This window comes from Canis lupus, chromosome 8 (genome assembly GCF_048164855.1).
Source record: "Canis lupus baileyi chromosome 8, mCanLup2.hap1, whole genome shotgun sequence".
Taxonomy (NCBI): domain Eukaryota; kingdom Metazoa; phylum Chordata; class Mammalia; order Carnivora; family Canidae; genus Canis; species Canis lupus.
The window spans coordinates 75,338,704-75,357,335 of NC_132845.1; the positions used below are offsets into that span (position 1 = coordinate 75,338,704).

At 43.7% G+C, this 18,632-nt stretch overlaps 1 protein-coding gene across 2 annotated transcripts in view; it reads left to right on the forward strand.

Moving 5' to 3' along the window:
- Nucleotides 1-18,632, forward strand: part of GALNT17 (polypeptide N-acetylgalactosaminyltransferase 17) — a 438,022-nt gene that overhangs the window by 131,718 nt on the left and 287,672 nt on the right. The window lies entirely within an intron of this gene.

Consider the following 18,632-nt stretch of genomic DNA (forward strand, 5'->3'; position numbering starts at 1 on the left):
TTTCAGTAGGCTGAAATTCCAAAGAGTAAGAAAAGAGAGTTGTTGAGCCCCAAAGGTTCTTCTGGGCTGTGGCCAAATGTCCAGTGCGGCAGAAGCACATTTGCAAGCCATAGGGCTTGTTTCTCTTTAGCAGAGAATAATTATTGAGAATGAAAGCCGCCTCAGAAAAAAAATCTTCAGTGTATCAGGTGAATATTTTGTAAAGGAGACTTTTTGACCTTAAAAAATGGTGAGCCGTAGCTCAGCAAAAGCTAATTAGGGAGAGAGCAAGCCAGTCGGGGGAGAAAATGCATATTGACTCAGAGTTTCTCTCTATGAAGGCAATTTGTATAACAACGAGCACATATTGGGTTGGAGACACTTATTGCTCACTGGAATCCTTCCAGGGTGACTATTGTGTTGGATGCCAGAGCCCCCTCGGAAACCTGGGTTTAAAAGGAAATTAAATGTGAAGGGTTGAGTTGCCGCACTTTGTTAGCCGTGGGGAGGGATTTAAGGGGACATTTTATTGTGTGAGACATCAGGACAATTCTCGAAGAGCTCACTAGGTTGTCCACTTGAAAAAAAATCTCCCCCACACATGATGGATTTTAAAAAAGATCATTTAATTTTGGCTCTTGGGCATCACGGGTGGGGTAGGGAGGAGGCCCTTCATCCTTAGAGGAACAGTTCAGTTCTTCTAGCTTTACAGAAGAAAACACAGCTGAAATACAGTTTGGGCCTGTGATTTATTACCCACAGACAATGGTAATGGAAAAGTTACAGTTAATTATTCCTGAAGAACAGAAAATAGTGTGTGTGTGTGTGTGTGAGTGTAACCATGACACAAAACTGCTCCTTTCGTTGGCCATAGTAACTGAATTAGGCCGGATAAATGTGACAGAGAACTTTGCAGAGAAAAGGAGGTAGAATGAAATTTTGAGTAGATGATCTGTAGACCAATACGGATGGATAGATAGATACAGAATATGACCCAACAAAGAGGTAGAGGATGGCCTTTCCTGGGTTGCTCTGAGCCCAATGGTCTTAGGAGTTTGAAGTGGAAATAAGAACTTTGAAGACAGGAGGCTAAAGAGCCTTTACTGTTGTTTTCCCTGCATGGTCTACTTCTGTGTATTTCAATCTTTATTATTATTATTATTATTATTATTATTATTTTATTGAGACCATTTACCTGCCATAACATTCACTCAATACAAATCACCAGTATGTAATCCTAGAACATTTCATCACTCCAAAAGAAACCCCATGGTCATTAGCAGTTACTATGTATCCCACCCTGGCTCCTGATAACCACCAATGTATGTATTTTTGTCTCTGTGTGGTTGCCTCTTCTGGACATTTCATACATACAACCGTACAGTGTCTCTGCTATTTTGTCTGGCTTTGACTTAGCATAATTTCAGGTTTCATCCACATTATAGCCTTTAGTCCTACTTTATTCTGTTTCGTGGCTGCGTAGTATTCCATTATGCGCCATATTTGTTATGTGTTCTATAGCTGATGGACACGGGGGTGGTCTCCACCCTTTGGCCACTGTGAATAGTGCTGCTGTGGACACTTGTGTCCAAGCCTTTGTGTGGACACGTGTTGCTTCTCTCAGGGATATATCCAGGAGGGGAATTACTGGGTCTCGTGGCCACTCTGTGTTGAACCTTCTGAGGAGCTGCTCAACTGTTCTCTAAAATGGCTGCACCACCTTACATCCTTTAGGAATGTATGAGAGAGCTTTTATGATTTGAGCCCCCTCTGTCTGCCCAGCACTGTGCTATATCTGTCCTCTTGGTGTGCACTCTGCTGTATGAGCTTGTAAGTCATTATTCCTCCTTTTCAGAATGAGAAACTGAGGCACCAACAGTTTAAGACAGAGAGAAAGGAGAAACCAATCATTGTGGTTATTGTTACATGACTGAGTGTGGGGTCTCCCCTGAGGCCGGAGCCCTGAGATCCTGCCCCAGGGGATGGTGGGCAAAGTGGAAGTACAGCCTGGAAGGCAGAGAGGCTGTGTCCGGGCCAGGGGCAGGAAGTCTGTGGAGTAAGCAGCCTCTCTGCTGGGCCTGCAGCTGGAACCAGAGCAGAAGCCATGGAAGCCAAGAGCTTCATGGGCCACCTGGGGCTCAGGGGGACACCTCGGATTGGAACCAGAGGAAAGACAGAATGGGCCGATCCCTGCCTGTGGTCACCGGAGCCCCACCAGGTGAGAGCTGCTGGGCGATCCCTGAGGCCACCTGTACACAGCACTTCCCAGCTGCCTGTCCCCATCCTCACGCGCCTCAGCTCGAGAACTGGGCTGGGATGGATCCATATCGCTTCTCAGTCATTCCTGTCCTCTCCACTCCTCATTTTTGCTTTGATGATTGTCATTATTTTTGCTATGCGCGGGGGTAGGAATAAGTGTCCCCCTAGGGAAGGAGCTTTGCAGCACCACGTGAAACGAGCACCAGGTAACCGAGTGCCTCCTGCTGACCCTCTGGGCAGAGGGAGGATGGTGGCGCCACCCACACCTGCACACCTGGGCAGATGTGCTTGCCTCACGCTCCCTACCTGTTCCAGCCCTGGGCCGAGGTTAACCAGCACATGCTGGGGAGAGCGGCCCTGATGGCAGAAAGACGACCAGTGGAGACCCTCTTTGTGTGTACATTCACTGTAGCGCTTTGGAAATGGACACAGGCATTTCTGTGTTGGGGCCTCTTAGGATGCTCGTGTCCTGTAGGTCTTTACCCCCCAAAACGCTTCCAGATTCTTCTCAAGCGAAGAACGATAAAACCAGGGTGTTCTTCATAGATCATTTCCACAAACTCCCACCATTTTCTAGAAGGTAGGTCATTTTCTAGAAGGTAGAGAGTAACAGGGTCATGGGAGTGTGTGAGTTTTCTTTTGGTCCATCGTATCCATTTCAGTCTCTGTTTAGTCAAGTGTCCAGACTGTTCCATCTGCAGAAACCTGCAGCCTCCAGGTAGAGGCTGTTCGCCACGGTGGGAGCTAGGGCTGTCTGTTTCCCCTTGGAATACTTAACCTCTACTATGCCTGCTTTTTGTTTTTCTCCTTGGGGAACTCCAGCAAGGGAAGGAACCAAAGGCACGTGGAAGGAAGACTGTGCATGAGATGAACTGGGGGGAGCCAAGATGGGGAAACCTGTCCTGGTCACAGATGCCTTGTGTTCTGGGGATGGTGGCGACATCAATAGCTCCGGAGCTCAAAGGAAATGAGCTTTTTCTGTGTGTTCCCAGCCAGAATTAAGGCCAGTATGTGGAAGGTAGAATGTTGAGGCTGACATTGGCTGTATTTAGAGAACATTTAAAATGAACACCAGCGGGAGCACCTGGGTGGCTCAGTGGTTGAGCATCTGCCTTCGGCTCAGGTCATGATCCCAGGATCCTGGGATCGAGTCTCGCATCAGGTTCCCCACCGGGAGCCTGCTTCTCCCTCTGCCTGTGTCTCTGCCTGTCTCTGTGTGTCTCCCATTAATAAATAAATAAACTCTAAAAAATAAAATAAAATAAACCCAATAGGCTAGTTGGGGGCTCACAAGTGAGTTCGAACCTCTGGAATGGGTTTATTCTGAAGCTGGATTCCATCTTGGCAGCAGTGTGGAGGAGATAGACGCATTAGGTCAAGGACTGGAGTGGCCCTGGATGAGACTAACAGTCTGGGATTTGGGGGTTCGTATTTGTTTGGGGGGCTATTTTTCATCTGCTGAATTTATTGAATCTCTCTTGGATTTTACCACCTGTACATAGAGTGATGAATCCTAAGCTGGTGCCTATGATGCTATATCTGGGTCAGCCTACATACAGCATTTCGCTTCTTGCTTCCCTTCTGGTCTGCTGTGACGCCACAGTACCCTGAGGTTTGCGTTGGGTGGTGGGACATCACAGTTGTCCACTGTACAGGTCACAGGGAACCACAGAACCCCCAAAACAAAGGCCTTTGGAAATCTCCTGATTTCCAGATGCCACCAGGTTAGTCTACATTCTTTGTTTTCTAATAGATGAGCTTTCTTGCTTGTGTCCTCATTCTGTCACATATATTTTCCCACTGGGACTGCAGAGAGAGAAGCATGGAATCTGGGACGACAAGGGGTCTCAGACACTTTTTGGACATTTTACACGTGTGAGTTTCATGGCAGGAATTTGCTTGAGGCCATCATCTCACCATGGCAGGGAGGGGCCTAGGACCTACAGAACCACATCCTGTGTGTGCCATGCCGTATGTATGTATGTATGTATCTAGCCATCTAGCTAACTAGCTATTTTTCTATTAGGGTAACTTTCCCGTAAAGATCCCTAAAATAGAAGCAGCCTCACATTTCTCTGCGCTTTCTTCCAGCATCTTCTTGGAAGCGTTACTTGTACCTGCTGCGTTCATATGTTCACTCTTGTTCTCTCTTGAGCCTGACCCAGGTTTTTTGGTTCCCTGAAGTTGTTCCTACGGGATTTGCTGGTCCTTGGCATTACCAAATCCATGGGGCTGTTCCTGAAATCCACCATTTGTAGATGTTCTGTCTCCATTCCTTTCAATTTTCTTGTAATGACTCTTCTCTTTCCGTCTCCTGCTTGTTGGCATGCCCAGGGCTCAGTGTTCACAATTCCTTTTTCTCTGTGTATCTCCGTTGCCTAGGTGACTCCTCAAGGAATGTGCCTTTAAATTCCCTTTGGACACTGGACAGTGCCAATTTTATATCTCCAAAACTGACCTCATTCTCTATCCTATGCTTGACATCTCCATTTGGATGTCTCATGGGCATGTCCAATTCAATATGTTCCGCCCAACCAAACTCTCCAGTCTGTATCACACCCACTCATACCCAGAGACCTTTTCCTCCCCGCATTTTCTGCCTTACTGAATGGCCCTGATGTCCAAAATCTTTCATTGCTCAGGTAAAAAATGTAAGTGAGCTGTTCTTGGAGCCTCTCTTTCTCTCATGTCTTCAGAGAAGCTGATCTAGCCTAAGTTTAGCTGGGCTGGCTTCTAAGTTGCAGATTGGACCCCACTGTCCCATGTGACTGTCATCCTCTTTGGATCATTGGGCCACTCAAAGCATGTTGTCATGTTGATACCAGGTGAAGAGGCCAAGGTCAACAGTCTAAGCACATTTCAAGCCTCTTCTCATGTCACATTCCCTAGTATCTTTTGGCCAAAGCAGGTCTCATGGCCAAGCCCACAATTAGGGGTGGGAAGTACACTGTGCCCAGCAAAATAGGGTGTGTATGTGTACTCTTCCCAGGGGTGTGGAGGGTGGAAAATGTGTATTTGCTGAACAGAAATCTAATGTAGCACCTTCAAGAAGCATTTCAAGGAGGAACTTTCCTTTTATGTTAATGGGATCTTTAGTCAACAGGTTCTTTTTATGAGGAACTGAATGCTCATTTTTAAACTTGTGGTGCTTCTGATGAGCTCTTTGAGAATACGTATCTTATTGTTTCCAGTTTCTAATTATAATTAGAGATGGTCATGATGGTATTGGTGGTGGTGGTGGTGGTGATATTGATAGTAATGATGATAGTGATGGTGCTGGTGGTGCTGATGATCATGGTGGTAGTGATTTTGATTGTCGTGGTGGTGATAATGATGATGGTGATGTTAATGGTGGTGGTCGTGGCAGTGGTGTGTGTGTGTGTGTGTGTATTAAAGGAAGGTGATGCTCATGGTTTTGAGGGGTGAAAGAGATAGCAACATTTTCCTGAGGTGGTTCATTTTTGTGTTGTCTTACTCCTTCCTCATCCCTCTTCTGATTTCATAATTTACCCTTTGTGACATGACCATAGGTGTTGTCACCCAAAATCTGTGGAACTATATGGATACTATTTAAAACTTACATGCTTTTGCAGAATTTGGTGAAGATTAGTGTTGCTAACCTTCACTGCCCTCTCTCTATCCTATTTAACCCCTCTCATTAGGCATAAAACCCTAGAAGGAGGGTTCAGGGCATGAGAAGGGAGGAGTGGGCATTTTCTCTGAAAGTTGTCAGGACAGGCAGGTACTGAATGAATGTGGCAAATGGCATGGTCTGCAATGTCTTGCACGCATGTGACACCAGCGAATTTCATAGGTCACAGCAGGAGACTTTCTCCAATTCAACATATTTCCTACCCAGCCCTAGGTCAGCTTTTTTCCCCCCTTTTTGTAGTTTTATAAGTGATGTGAGGCTAAGTGACACAATTAACCTGTGCAGCCAGCATCTTCCATCCCTCTGCTCCAAGCAATCTCGATGATTGCCAAGCTCTTCTTTTCTTTATTTTATTAGAAATATTTTTTTTCATCTACACACTCAGACATCTGCATCAGCTAGAGCCTGGGCCAGGCCAGAGGCATGTGTTTATCACCTCCAAACACAGGGGGATGTTTGTGCCAATGTTTGTTTGGCACTAAGAATGAGATCCAGGCCTTTTGGTCCTCTTCATCAAAGCATGAAATCAGAGAGTGTATTTCCTTAAGATGTGCTTGGCAACCTGAAATATGTTGACCTGGGTTCTAGATTCACCTCTGACCATCTTCGGTGATCTTAGGATCATTCTTTATCCTCACTGGGCCTCCTTTTCATATCTGCTGAATGCAGTTGGGGCTATTCTGAGGATCAAATTAAATAATCTTTGTAGAAAGGTTCCAGGAAGTATAAAGTTCATAATACATGTGCGATATGTCATTTTGTATAAAACTGCAGTTTGAAAATTTATGGACGGTTTGTTCTAAAGGCACTTCAAGCACATAACAATGATTCATATCTCTTGGAATTGCAAATGCTGCATGAACAGTTTGGTTAATGGGCAAAAATGTACTTCTAGTATCCTGGGCTCCCAGGAGGGAGCACACATCCAAAGACCTATTAGTCATCGTTTTGTCTTTTAGGACAGAATCCAGCAGCGGATGACCATGTGTTATGGAGCGAATGTGTGTATCACCCCTGCCAAATTCACATGTTACAGCCCTGACCTCCAAAGTGATAGTATTAGGAGGTGGGGCCTTTGGGAAGTAATTGGGTTTTGATGAGGTTAAGAGAATGGTGTCCGCATGATGGCACTGGTACCCTTACAAGAAGAGGGAGTTACCAGAGTTTGCTCTTGTTCTATCATGTAAGGACACAGCAAGAAGGCAGTTGTCTGCAAGCCAAGAAGAGAGCCCTCACCAAGAACCAAATATACCAGCACCTTACTTTTGGACTTCCCAGACTCCCAAACTAAAAAATAAATGTCTATTGTTTACGCCACTCAATCTCTGGTATTTTGATGCAGCTGCCTGAGCAGGTTAAGAAATCATGGAAAATTTGAAAATTTGAAAACACGGTCATACAGAGAGGGCTGAAGGAGTGGATATGTTTAGCCAGGGGAAAAATATGAAGACAGGTCATGATAATGAAACAATGGTGAAAACTATACGAAAGTATAATTATTTGCCTGATGGTTAAATCAGCAATGCCCTGCCATGTAAGGTGGTGAGTTCTTTATTCCTAGAGGAATTGAATAGAAACCAGGTGGCCATCTCTCTGGAATTCCATTGCTGGGTGGGGCGGTGGAGAAACAGTTGAATTTTCCTTCCTTCCAATTTGAGATTCTGTGTTGGATCCCAGGTGTACTATTGCCTTTAGACATAGGCAAAGATTTAGTCAGTTCTCTTGCACCAAGAAACAGCTGGCACAGTTGAACTCTGGGAGTTAATTCAGGATATTAAGACTCACGTAACCTTTGGACATTGTATCTAGGAAGCCGCGAGGATACAGGACAGAAAATGTCAAAATCATTATAATGCAGATGTCAACAAATGTCAAGATCATCATACAAATATATGAGCCGGGGGTTTTATAATAATTCTATATGAGTTTGTGAAGCAGTGCTTACCAGTTTCTGATGTGTGCCCAGGAGATGTCTGTATCAGCCGTATACTGTGGTAATATATTTGGCTGACCCAGCTTGTAATGCACTCATTCAAGTATTCTTTCATTTATTCAGTTGCTTTGCACATTCAGCTCTTCGTTCCTGTGTGCAACATGTATGAAGAGCTTCCTATGTGCCAGGCCATGTGTAAGACACAGAGAGATCTTCCTGTTGGCAGGAAGTGTGAGTGATAAGGACGAGGACACATATGATAGGAGCAGTGCTGTGGTTGAGATTTCCACCCAGGAGCCGCCTCTGACTTTCTGGGTAGGGCAGTGCTCAGAAAGGGTCTGTGGGGTTGTGGTGAGTAGCAAGGATGACCTGCAGAGGCACGAGAGGGCAGTGACTCTTTTGGGGCATCAGAAGAGCGTGCGGTAGCTAAAATGATGCAGTGGAGGGAGAGGTGGAGGATGAGGCTGGGCAGGAAGTCAGCTAATGAGCAGCTTTGTATATTACATGAAGATTTTGGGTTTTTGGTGGGTTTTTTTCCCATAGCGGCAGGAATGCACTGATAAATTTTAATTTTAAGCAGGCAGTGATCAGACTTTCATGTCTTCTCCTGGCTCAGGCTCATTCTGAGGATTGGGTAGCGTTGACTGTAGTCACTCAAAGAAGGGGACTTGAGCTTGAATCCGGGAGGTGGAAGTGATACAGAGGAGGAACAGTGTCAAGAGATACATAAGAGTGAGCGCCAAGAGTCACTGGAGTAATGAATTAGAGAAAATAGGTATATGTGAATTAAGGGAATTAAATACATATATATATATGTATTATATATAATACATATTTTATGTATATATAAAACATATAATTAGCATATTTGTCTATTGTAAATATTATGTAATAATACTTAAAGTGCTTAATGTAGTACTTTGCATCTAACAAACATTAGTCAGTTTAACTAATTATCGCTAATAATCATGTCCAAAATGGAGCTACCTTTTTTTGGCAATATTTCCAGGCTAGCTTTTTTTTTTTTTAAGAGTTTATTTATTTATTTGAGATAGAGAGAGGGAGTGAGAGAGAGCACAGGCAAGGGGCAGAGGGAGAGAGAGAAGCAGGCTCCCCGCTGAGCAGGGAGCCTGATTCAGGGCTCCAGGATCATGACCTGAGCAGAAGGCAGATTGAGCCACCAGGCACCTCTGGGCTACCTTTTCTGTTCCACTGATTGGCCTGCCATTTCTTGTTCTGTTTTCACACTGTCTTAATTATCAGAGCTCTTCAGTATGTTTTACTAGCTGGCAGGTTAAGCCCCTTCCTAGCCCCTTTACACACATTTCTCAGGAACCCCCCTCCCCCCTTTAAAAGTTGGCCAGGAATATACCTGGAATTGTTACTCACTTTTAAGTTTATGACTGCAACTTTCTAATTGTAAGTTTGATAACTTCCGAATGCTTTAGCATCGTGGAGGACCTCCCTGAGACCCTCTGATCTTCAGGAGGCATCAGGCCGCTGCAGAGACCCCCCCCCAACACACGCTTACCCAACTGGGCCATGGGATATGCCGGCCTCTTGCTCTTGGGCTGGTGTGTGTGTGTGTGTGTGTGCACACACACATGCCTGCTTCAGCTGCCCAGATGATAAGGAGCTTCATGAGTTGACGAGGCACCAGACTGCATTTCGCCGCAGCCTCTATCTATCCTGGAGTTTGTACGTCAGTTGTGAGTGCCATCCCTATTTCTGGAAGAATAATGCAGGTTATCTGTAAACTCATAAGTTTAAACTGTAACCCTGGAGAAAATTATGTCCTTCGTTGTACGGAGGGAGGTAGAAAGGCAGCTCGGACTTGATTTACAGCCATGGCTCTTTATTTTTGCTGCCACTGTGGAGTCCTGGTAGCTCGGGCCAGGCCGAAGGCAGACGTGGGCCGAGTGATTGAGCCTTGCTGAGCGGTCATCAAGTATCTGCACCTCAAGGTCCCTGGGCCCTGCGCAAGGTGGATAAGCTTCTTTGTTATCCACCGGTTAGGTGTTGACTTGACTATACTAGAAGGGAGTTTCTAGAATTTCAAAAGTGGAGGTTATTTTTATGCCTTAATGTTTGGAGAATTGGATGACTATTTGAGAAAAGAAATATTTAAAGCCTTGCTTCCCAGCATATATGTAGAATTTCCTCCTGATGACCTTGCCACTTGAATTATTATTGCTTTTTTTTTAGCTTAATATTGGATAGGGCAACCCTTCTCACTTTTCTTCTTTAAAAAAAAAAAAAAAGCTATATGTTCTGGCCTCTGCGTTCTTCTGGGGTAATTTTAGAATTTTCGTTATGCTGCTGAAAAAAAATCTCATTTGAGGTTACATTTAACCTCTGCATTAAAGAGGAAAAATATGTGTCTCCGTTGCATTCCACCTTATACTTCAAAAACATATCTCTCTCTGCTAAGCTAGATACGTCTCATTTTATTCCCTTCAGTAGAATTTTATAATTTTCTTCCTATTGGTTAAAGTTATCTCTAAATATACTGCAATATATGTTGCTGTTATAAGATTTTTTTTAACACTGTATATTCTGGTGGGCTTATTGCTGGAATACAAAACACTGATGGCACATGACCTTTGATGTGCTCCAGCTTAGGGTTCCTGACTCAGGAGTGAAATTGCCTCCTGCTCCTTTCTTTTCTGCCCTGGAGGCACCTACTTCACAGACATGACAGTCTTCAAGGGCACCAGGGCCCTTTCATGGCCAAACCAGATGGCCTCTTTCAGGTTTGATTTCCCTGAAATCAGTTTGTCAGTGTAGACTCTTCTTTATGACTATGAATACAATTATCAGATGTAGTTTTAATTGCTCTTCTCTTAGTAGATGTTTACCTCATGGATATCCAGTGATATTTCTCAACATCAACTTTATTTTTTTAAGATTTCACTTATTTATTCATGAAAAACACAGAGAGAGAGGCAGAGAGAGAGGCAGGCTCCCTGAGGGGAGCCTGATGTAGGACTCGATCCCAGGACCCCAGGATCTCTACTGAGCCAAAGGCAGATGTTCAACTACTGAGGCACCCAGGTGCTCCTTCGACGTCAACTTTATTATGGATGACTCCAAGTTGAATCTCCAGATCTTTCTCTACTCATCCATGTAGTCAACACTTTTTAAGACCTTCCTGTGTGTCAGGCAGGCACCAGGGTGACCACATCCCTGTTCTTCATGAGGGTAGGGTGGTGCTAGACGTGGCACCGTGGGACAAGTCATCCCCTGGGGAGAGGTGGGATGCTGTATCTGTCAGGATCCCAGCAAGAAACAGATGGCACACCCAGGAGAGGTGACTAAAGAGAGTTTAGCAAAATATTTACCAAGGTTGATAGAATGACAAGTGATGGTGACTCGCCTAGGGCTAGCGACAGAGGAGGAAGCAGTTGGCATGCCATGGCCTGAAGGGGAAGCGGGGGGAGTGGTTCATGGGGCTAACTGTAACTCCAGGCTTACCCTAGGAGAAGGCTGTGTGGTAGCAGTGGTGGCAGAGAGGAGGTGACCCAACTGTTGCCCCTAACCTCTCTCTCTTTCCATCTGTCACTCTCTCCAGATGCCTCCTTTTGGTTGACTCCAACCCAAAGGCATTGATGCTTTCTCTGTAGAGATATGGGATATGAAACAAGCGAAAAGGGTGGATGGTGGATCTGGAGAGAAACATGAAGAATATTTGGTAGAGGTGCTATGGGATGACCACACTCAATTTGCTCTTGCTCCCTTCATCTTCAGCTTCTTGCCTCATAGCTCCCCTTGGATCTGCAGCCTTTGGCTGAAATAACTCATAAGGCAGTGCTTAAAGAAGCAGAGAATGACACGTCTTCCCAGACTGAGGGCAAAGCAACCACCCCTCTTTGCCCTCTTTTCTTCTCCTCCTCCTCCTCCTCCTCCTCCTCCTCCTCCTCCTCCTCCTCCTTCTTCTTCTTCTTCTTCTTCTTCTTCTTCTTCTTCTTCTTCTCCCCCTCCCCTTCCTACCTCCTCCTCCTCTCCCCCTTTGCCAGTTGGGACTTCCATGCCTACAAGCACATTTTGTCTACAGTGGCTGCAGTTGCTTCTTGCCAGTTTGAGAAAGGCACTGTCAGAAGAGGAGGTTCCTGGGTGCCTGGAGTCATCCCCACTTGCTCCAGGGGCATCTCTTCCTGGCTAAGTGAAGACCAACTTGAGCCTTATTGGTGATCTTGAATAATTCTTATTTATCTTTGCCAGGAGTTTCCAGGGCCTGCAAAGTCAGCACATTCAAATGCCAGTGAAAATTTTTGCTGCTTTGTTGAACCTTTCTGGCAGATTCAATTGGGGGGAAAATGGGAGCACATGGACCACAAAATACATAATTTGTAGTTGTCACATTGCACGGTGAAGAATGATCTTTTTTGAGGCTGCTAAGTGGGTGCCTTTCATAATGGAGGGAATAATGCCACAAAAAGGAGGAAAAAACATATCTCCCTGGGAACTCTTGTTCCCTTTGTGTGGTTGGTGGGAAACGCGTTCCTAGTCTTAATTCCTATGCCATTCTGTTTCTTTCTTTTTTAAAAAAGATTTTATTTATGTGTTCATGAGAGACACACAGAGAGGGAGGCAGAAACAAAGGCAGAGGGAGAAGCAGACTCCCTGCAAGGAGCCCAATGTGGGACTCGATTCCCGGATCCTGGGATCACGCCCTGAGCCGAAGGCAGACGCACAACTGCTGAGACACCTAGGCATTCCCCTAGGCCATTTTCAAATGAATTCTGTCCCTCGCCCTTCTGCCTGCGTTGGAAAGGCTGCCCATGGAAGATGCTGGGCAAACACAGCTGAGATAAATTTTGGCTATGAGATGGCATTTAATGGACAAAAGGAGTCCTTTGTCACCAAGGGAAGGAAAAGATGTGTTAACGAACCAAACTGATGAAATTAGAGGAAGAATAAGATGTTTTCTACTAAAACTGGTCAATCATGTCCCATTCCAGTAGTCTCCTTCCTTGACTTGTGGGCTCCAGGCTGGCAGGAAAACCATGGAAGGAAGAATTTGTGACTAGTGATAAAAAGGGAAAAGCCAGGTAAATGAGCCAAAGTGTACAAAACAACAGAAAAAAACCCACTGTCAGTAGTCCTTGCATGATCTTATCTGTAATGCAAAATACCGTACACATATATCACCTACATGTCAGGTAATAATTCTCTAAAGAATTATTATAGAGTTGAATGAATGAATGAATGAATGAATCCTAGTAGCTTTCCAATGGAATGTTACCAGGACATTTGAGGTCCTTTGTGTCTCTTTTCTGCAGTTGTTTCTGGTTTCACTACATAAGTTTATACCTCTGAACTGTTTTGATTAGCTTTCAAAACTTTGTATAAATGGAATTATTTGCATGTTTACTGCTTGCTTTTCATTTGGCATCATGTCTCTGAGATTCACCCATTTATTGGCAAGCTATTTGTTTTCATTGTTGTATAGTATCTTCTTAATGAGTTTGCTACCGTTAGCTTACCACCATCATGTTTTCCATGCTGGATTCTTTCTCCGCCCCCCCCCTTTTTTAAAAGCTTTTATTTATTTATTTGAGAGAGAGCAAGTGAGCACAAGCGACAGGAGTAGGAAAGGGAGAAGCAGGCTCCTCCCTGAGCTGGGAATCTGATGTGGGGCTCCATCCCAGGACCCCTGGGATCATGACCTGAGCTGAAGGCAGATGCTTAACCAACTGAGCCAGCAAGGCACCCCTGGATTCTTTCTTCCTAAATAATTTTCTGGATAGAACACGTGTGTGTGTGTGTGTGTGTGTGTGTGTGTGTGTGTGTGTGTGTTGGAGGTTGGAAGGAATGTTTTCTTCCATTTCCTTTATTTTTGGAAGGTCAAATAATTAATCATCTGAGTCTCCATTTCTTTATCTCTAAAGTGATCCTGGTAATGTCAGCCTTGCCTGTTTAGTACAGAAATGGATATAAAACCATTAAGAAAATTAAAGCCTAAACAGTGATCATTAATTGGTAGAGAGAAGGTGGTCGAATGGATCTATAAAGACAAGCAAGAAGTGTAACCACTTGGTTCATACTGAGATATTCATTCCTTTAAGTTGTGGTTCCTTGAAGTCTTGAGCTTCATGTGTAGATTCAGTGAGAGAGCCTGAGTATAAAGTGGAGAAGATAGAAGCCTTGAAGAACGCAGTTCCTACTCTAGATACAGTGAAATCCCTGAGCATTGTCTGTCTTTCTCCTTGCTGCTTGACCGCTGCCCGAGCCTGCCACCCCTGCCGTCTCTCATGGCTATAGCCCCTGTCAGGCTGTGGCTTCCAGGCTCATATTTTGGGCTTTATCTTCTATCTGAACTTCCATTCTTGTGTGTTTCAGCTCCCCACTGGACCTCTGACTCTATCGGAACGTCCCAGGGGTGCCCTGTAGACCACATGACCTCATCTTCTCAAACCCTCTTCTGAATGCCCCATCTTTGGGAGCGCTGTTCCCACCTGCTCATCACTCTGGAAGCCAGGCTCACTCACTTCTTCCTGCTTCCTCCCACCCTAACACTTATCTGTCTCTGCCTTGGGATGCTATCTCTTAAAATACTTCTCTAATCTCTTCTCTCCTTTTGAACACTATCACCACTGTCTTAAAATGAGGCCCCTATCGTCTCTTGTCAGCTGCTGCAAGAGCCCTGGAACTGGCCTCCTTACTGTCACAGAGGCTAGATTTTGTCCTGCTTTGTGTCTCCAACTATATCCAGAATCCTAGTCTGTTTTTCTATACCAGCCAAGGAACTTTGACAAAGTTACTACATTCTCAGACTCAGTGTCCTCATCTGTCAAACAGATAGAAATAATACCTTCCTCATGAGGTTGTCAAGAGAGTTGATGGAACAATAATACACTACATGTAAAGCACTTAGCAGGGTCCCCAGCATGCAGTAGAGCTCCTCCAAAAATGGTGGCTGTCATTACTGCTAGTGCCTGGGGTCTGTCCCTGTGCAATCCACCTTCTAGGTAAAATGTATAAGTCATTCATCAGATCTTGTAACTTTCCTTCTCTATGCTTTAGGCACCTGTCACTTACAGAGAAGAGTCTAACCTCAAGGGAAGGAGGGCTGCATAATGACTTTGGCTTTGGTGGGTTTCTTCCTCCATTAAAAAACGGTATTAAGAATTATATTTTATGACTATGTTGTTCTGATTTTAAAAGAACTTTAAACATTTTCCTGGGCCCCTAAAAGTATCGTGGGCTCTAGGTACTGTGTCTGCTGTGATGAACAAATAAATCCTCCCTGAAGGGTACAGTACCTTCTCTCTCTCTCTCTCTCTAGCTCTCTCTCTGTCATCTATCTATCTGTCTATCTATCTATCTCTTTTTAAATTTTTATTTATTTATGATAGTCACAGAGAGAGAGAGAGAGAGAGAGAGAGAGAGGCAGAGACATAGGCAGAGGGAGAAGCAGGCTCCATGCACTGGGAGCCCGATGTGGGATTCGATCCTGGGTCTCCAGGATCGCGCCCTGGGCCAAAGGCAGGCGCTAAACTGCTGCGCCACCCAGGGATCCCATATCTATCTATCTATCTATCTATCTATCTATCTATCTATCTATCTATCTATCATCTATTATCTATCATCTCTCCATCCATCCACCCACTCACCCATCTATCCATTGGTCCACCCACTTACCTATCTGTCCATCTACGTACCTATCTACCTACCTACCTATTATCTGTCCTGGTCTAGTCTTGCTGAGGTTACTCCCCCCTCCACACACCTTTTATTTTCTTTAAGTTTACTCCTCTCCCTTCCCTCCCTCCCTCCTTCCCCACTTTCCACCCTCCCTTCCTTTCTTTTTTTTCTTTCCTTCCTTTCCTTCCTTCTTGTCTTCCTTCCTCTTTCCCTCCATCTCTCCCTCCCTCTCACTTTGTCCTTCCTTCCTTCCTGTCTTTCTTTTGTGCCTGTGTGTAGACATTCATTTTTGTTCTTTTGTTTATTGTTGCTTTCTTTGGGTTTCCTCTGTTTTTCTAACTGCTTATGTTAGATACTTACCACATTAATTATCAGTTTAGATGCTTACCCTTTCCCTGTATGTGCACTGAAGGTGATATAGCTCCTTCCAAATATCATTTTAGCACTCTCCTATCCATTTTGAGATGTACTATTTCATATTCTATCCTTTGTGTGTATCTTCTGATGGCACTGCAATTCATTATTTGTTTTAGAAGTCTTTAAATTGCCAACATGTGCAGGTTCTTTGTGGTATTTTTATTACTGGTTTCTGGTTTATTCTTCTTGTTATTATTATTTTATGTTTAAAGATGAACTGAAGATAGGTTGAGGCCTTGTGGCCTGTCAATCGTGAATATGTTCCATATGCCCCTGTAGAAAATATGTACTTACTAGAAAGTCAGGTGTAAGGTCCATTAAGTTGTTTGTTGATACTGTTGTTCAGTTGTTCTGTACTGAGAGATGTGTTCATATTTCCCGCGGTGGTTGTCCATTTGTTGATTTCTCCTTATGATGAGACTGGCTTTTGCTTTATATAATTTGAAGCTATGTTGTTAGGTGCATGGTAGTACATAATTTTTAATAGCTTCCTGTTATTAGATGGATTGTTAGTTTTATAATTAGGTGATGTGATTATGTTCCGTGTTTATTGTTATTAAATATATTTATTTATTATTATTATTTATCCCCATAGAACTGTTTGCCTTAGTCTGTTTTATTTGATAGTAATAGAACCAACCCAGCTTTAAACATTTTTTTGGTATTTTCCCAGTATGTATTTTCTCCATCCATTTCCACTCGTTTTTTTTTTGTTTGTTTGTTTTGTTTTTTTTTTAATTCATTGCATTAGTTTCCCAAAGCTGCTGTAACAAATGATCAGTCTTGGTGGCTTAACACAACAGAAATTTGTTCTCTCACGCTGCTGGAGGCTGGAAGTTTGGAGTCAAGGTGTTAGCCAAGCCATTCTCCCTCTGGAGGCTCTAGGGAAGAATCCTTTTTTGACTCTTTCTAGCTTCTGGGAATTGATAGTAGTCCTTGGCATTCCTTGGCTTGCATTTGCATCCTCCAATGTCTGCCTCTTTTGTCTGATGGACTTCTTCCCTCTGTGTATCTGTATCTCTATATCTCTCTTCTTATGATGATGATACTAGTAATCTTAATTTGATTATATATGCAATGATCCTATTTCCAAATAAAGTTGTATTCACGAGTTTAGAGTAGACAGGGGTCCACTACTCACCCCAGTACCTTCATAATTAAATATTATTAAACATTTAAGGCATACAAAATGTCTTATATCCTGTGCATGGTGGAGCGCTACAGTCTTTTTTTTTTTAAGATTTTATTTATTTATTCCTGAGAGACACAGAGAAAGAGAGAGAGAGGCAGAGACACAGGCAGAAGGAGAAGCAGGCTCCGTGCAGAGAGCCCGATGTGGGACTCCAGGATCCTGGGACTCCAGGACTCCTTCCTGGGCTGAAGGCAGCACTAAACCACTGAGCCACCTGGACTGCCCTACAGTCACCTTTAGTTAACAAGCAATCCATCCTTCTCTCCAACCAGCAGATGTAGTCTCAACTCTGATTGTAGCTTACCTCTGGGAGTTTGCTTTTCTTTCTTGTAAGCTCAGCTATGTCTCTAAAGTATTATAAAATATTGTAAAAGTTTTTTATTCAGTTTACTGGAAACTTTTCATGTTGTTTAACCTCTCATCTTGTTGGAAACAGAATTGTCTATCACCAGTGGGTTTTCTTTTGTAGCTTTATTGAGATTTTTCACATACCATGTCATTCTTCCACCTAAAAAGTGTGCAATATAGTGGTTTTTAGTGTATTCACAAGGTTATGCACATAACACTACAGTCCAACTCCAAGACATTATCATCACCATCCCTATTTCCCTCCCCGATCTCCTCAGCCTGAAACAGGCACTGATCTACTTTCTGTGAGATTTGTCTATACTGTATATTTCATATAAATAGAATCATATGATATGTGGTCTTTCCTGACCAGCATTGTTTACTTAGCATAATGTTTCAAAGTTTGTTCACGTCCTAGTGTATATCACTAATTCCTTCTTTTTTGTTGCTAAATAATATCTGATGGTATGGTTTGACATTTTGTTTATTCATTTGTCAGTTGATAGACATTCAGCTAATATGAATAATGCTCCTGTGAACATTTCCGTGCCAGTTTTTGTGTGGGCAGATCTTTTCATTTGTCTTGGGTATATATGCAGGAATGGAGTTGCTGAGTCATGTGATAAAATGATGCTTAGGATTTGAAGAACTGCCAAAACCATTTCCCCAGGTCCTTGCACCATCTTACATTTGTACCAGTAACGTTCTATGACGAGATTTTAAAACCCAGCACAGGTGTTTGTATGTGACATGGGAAGGGTTCTTAAAGATTTTTGAGCATTGTGAAAGTGAGGTTATTGGGGTGTTTGTGGCACGTTGAGGTGGGATGAGGGTTCAAAGCCCAGGAAACAGGTGGGAAATGTTGGAATAATCTAATGCTCACTTGATGGTGCCTTGATGGGGATAATGGCAGGCAGAAATGTCAGGGTTTCCTAAAGCTCACAGTGGACAGTGGAAATGATTCTCAGGTGGAAAAATGATGTTCACTTGAGAGCAACTCTGAGATGCTTGCTCGACCTTTGCTGGATCTTGACATAACAGAAAATACCTTTCTGTTTTCAGAGAAGCGGTCAAGTCTTGCCATTGTGTGATAGAGCCCTGTTCTGCGACTGGAGCAGATTTGTTGGCCTTTGGCTGGTCTGGGGATGCCTTCCTGGGAGGTTTGAATCATCCTCAGCTCTGTGGGCTGCCCATCATGAAAGCTG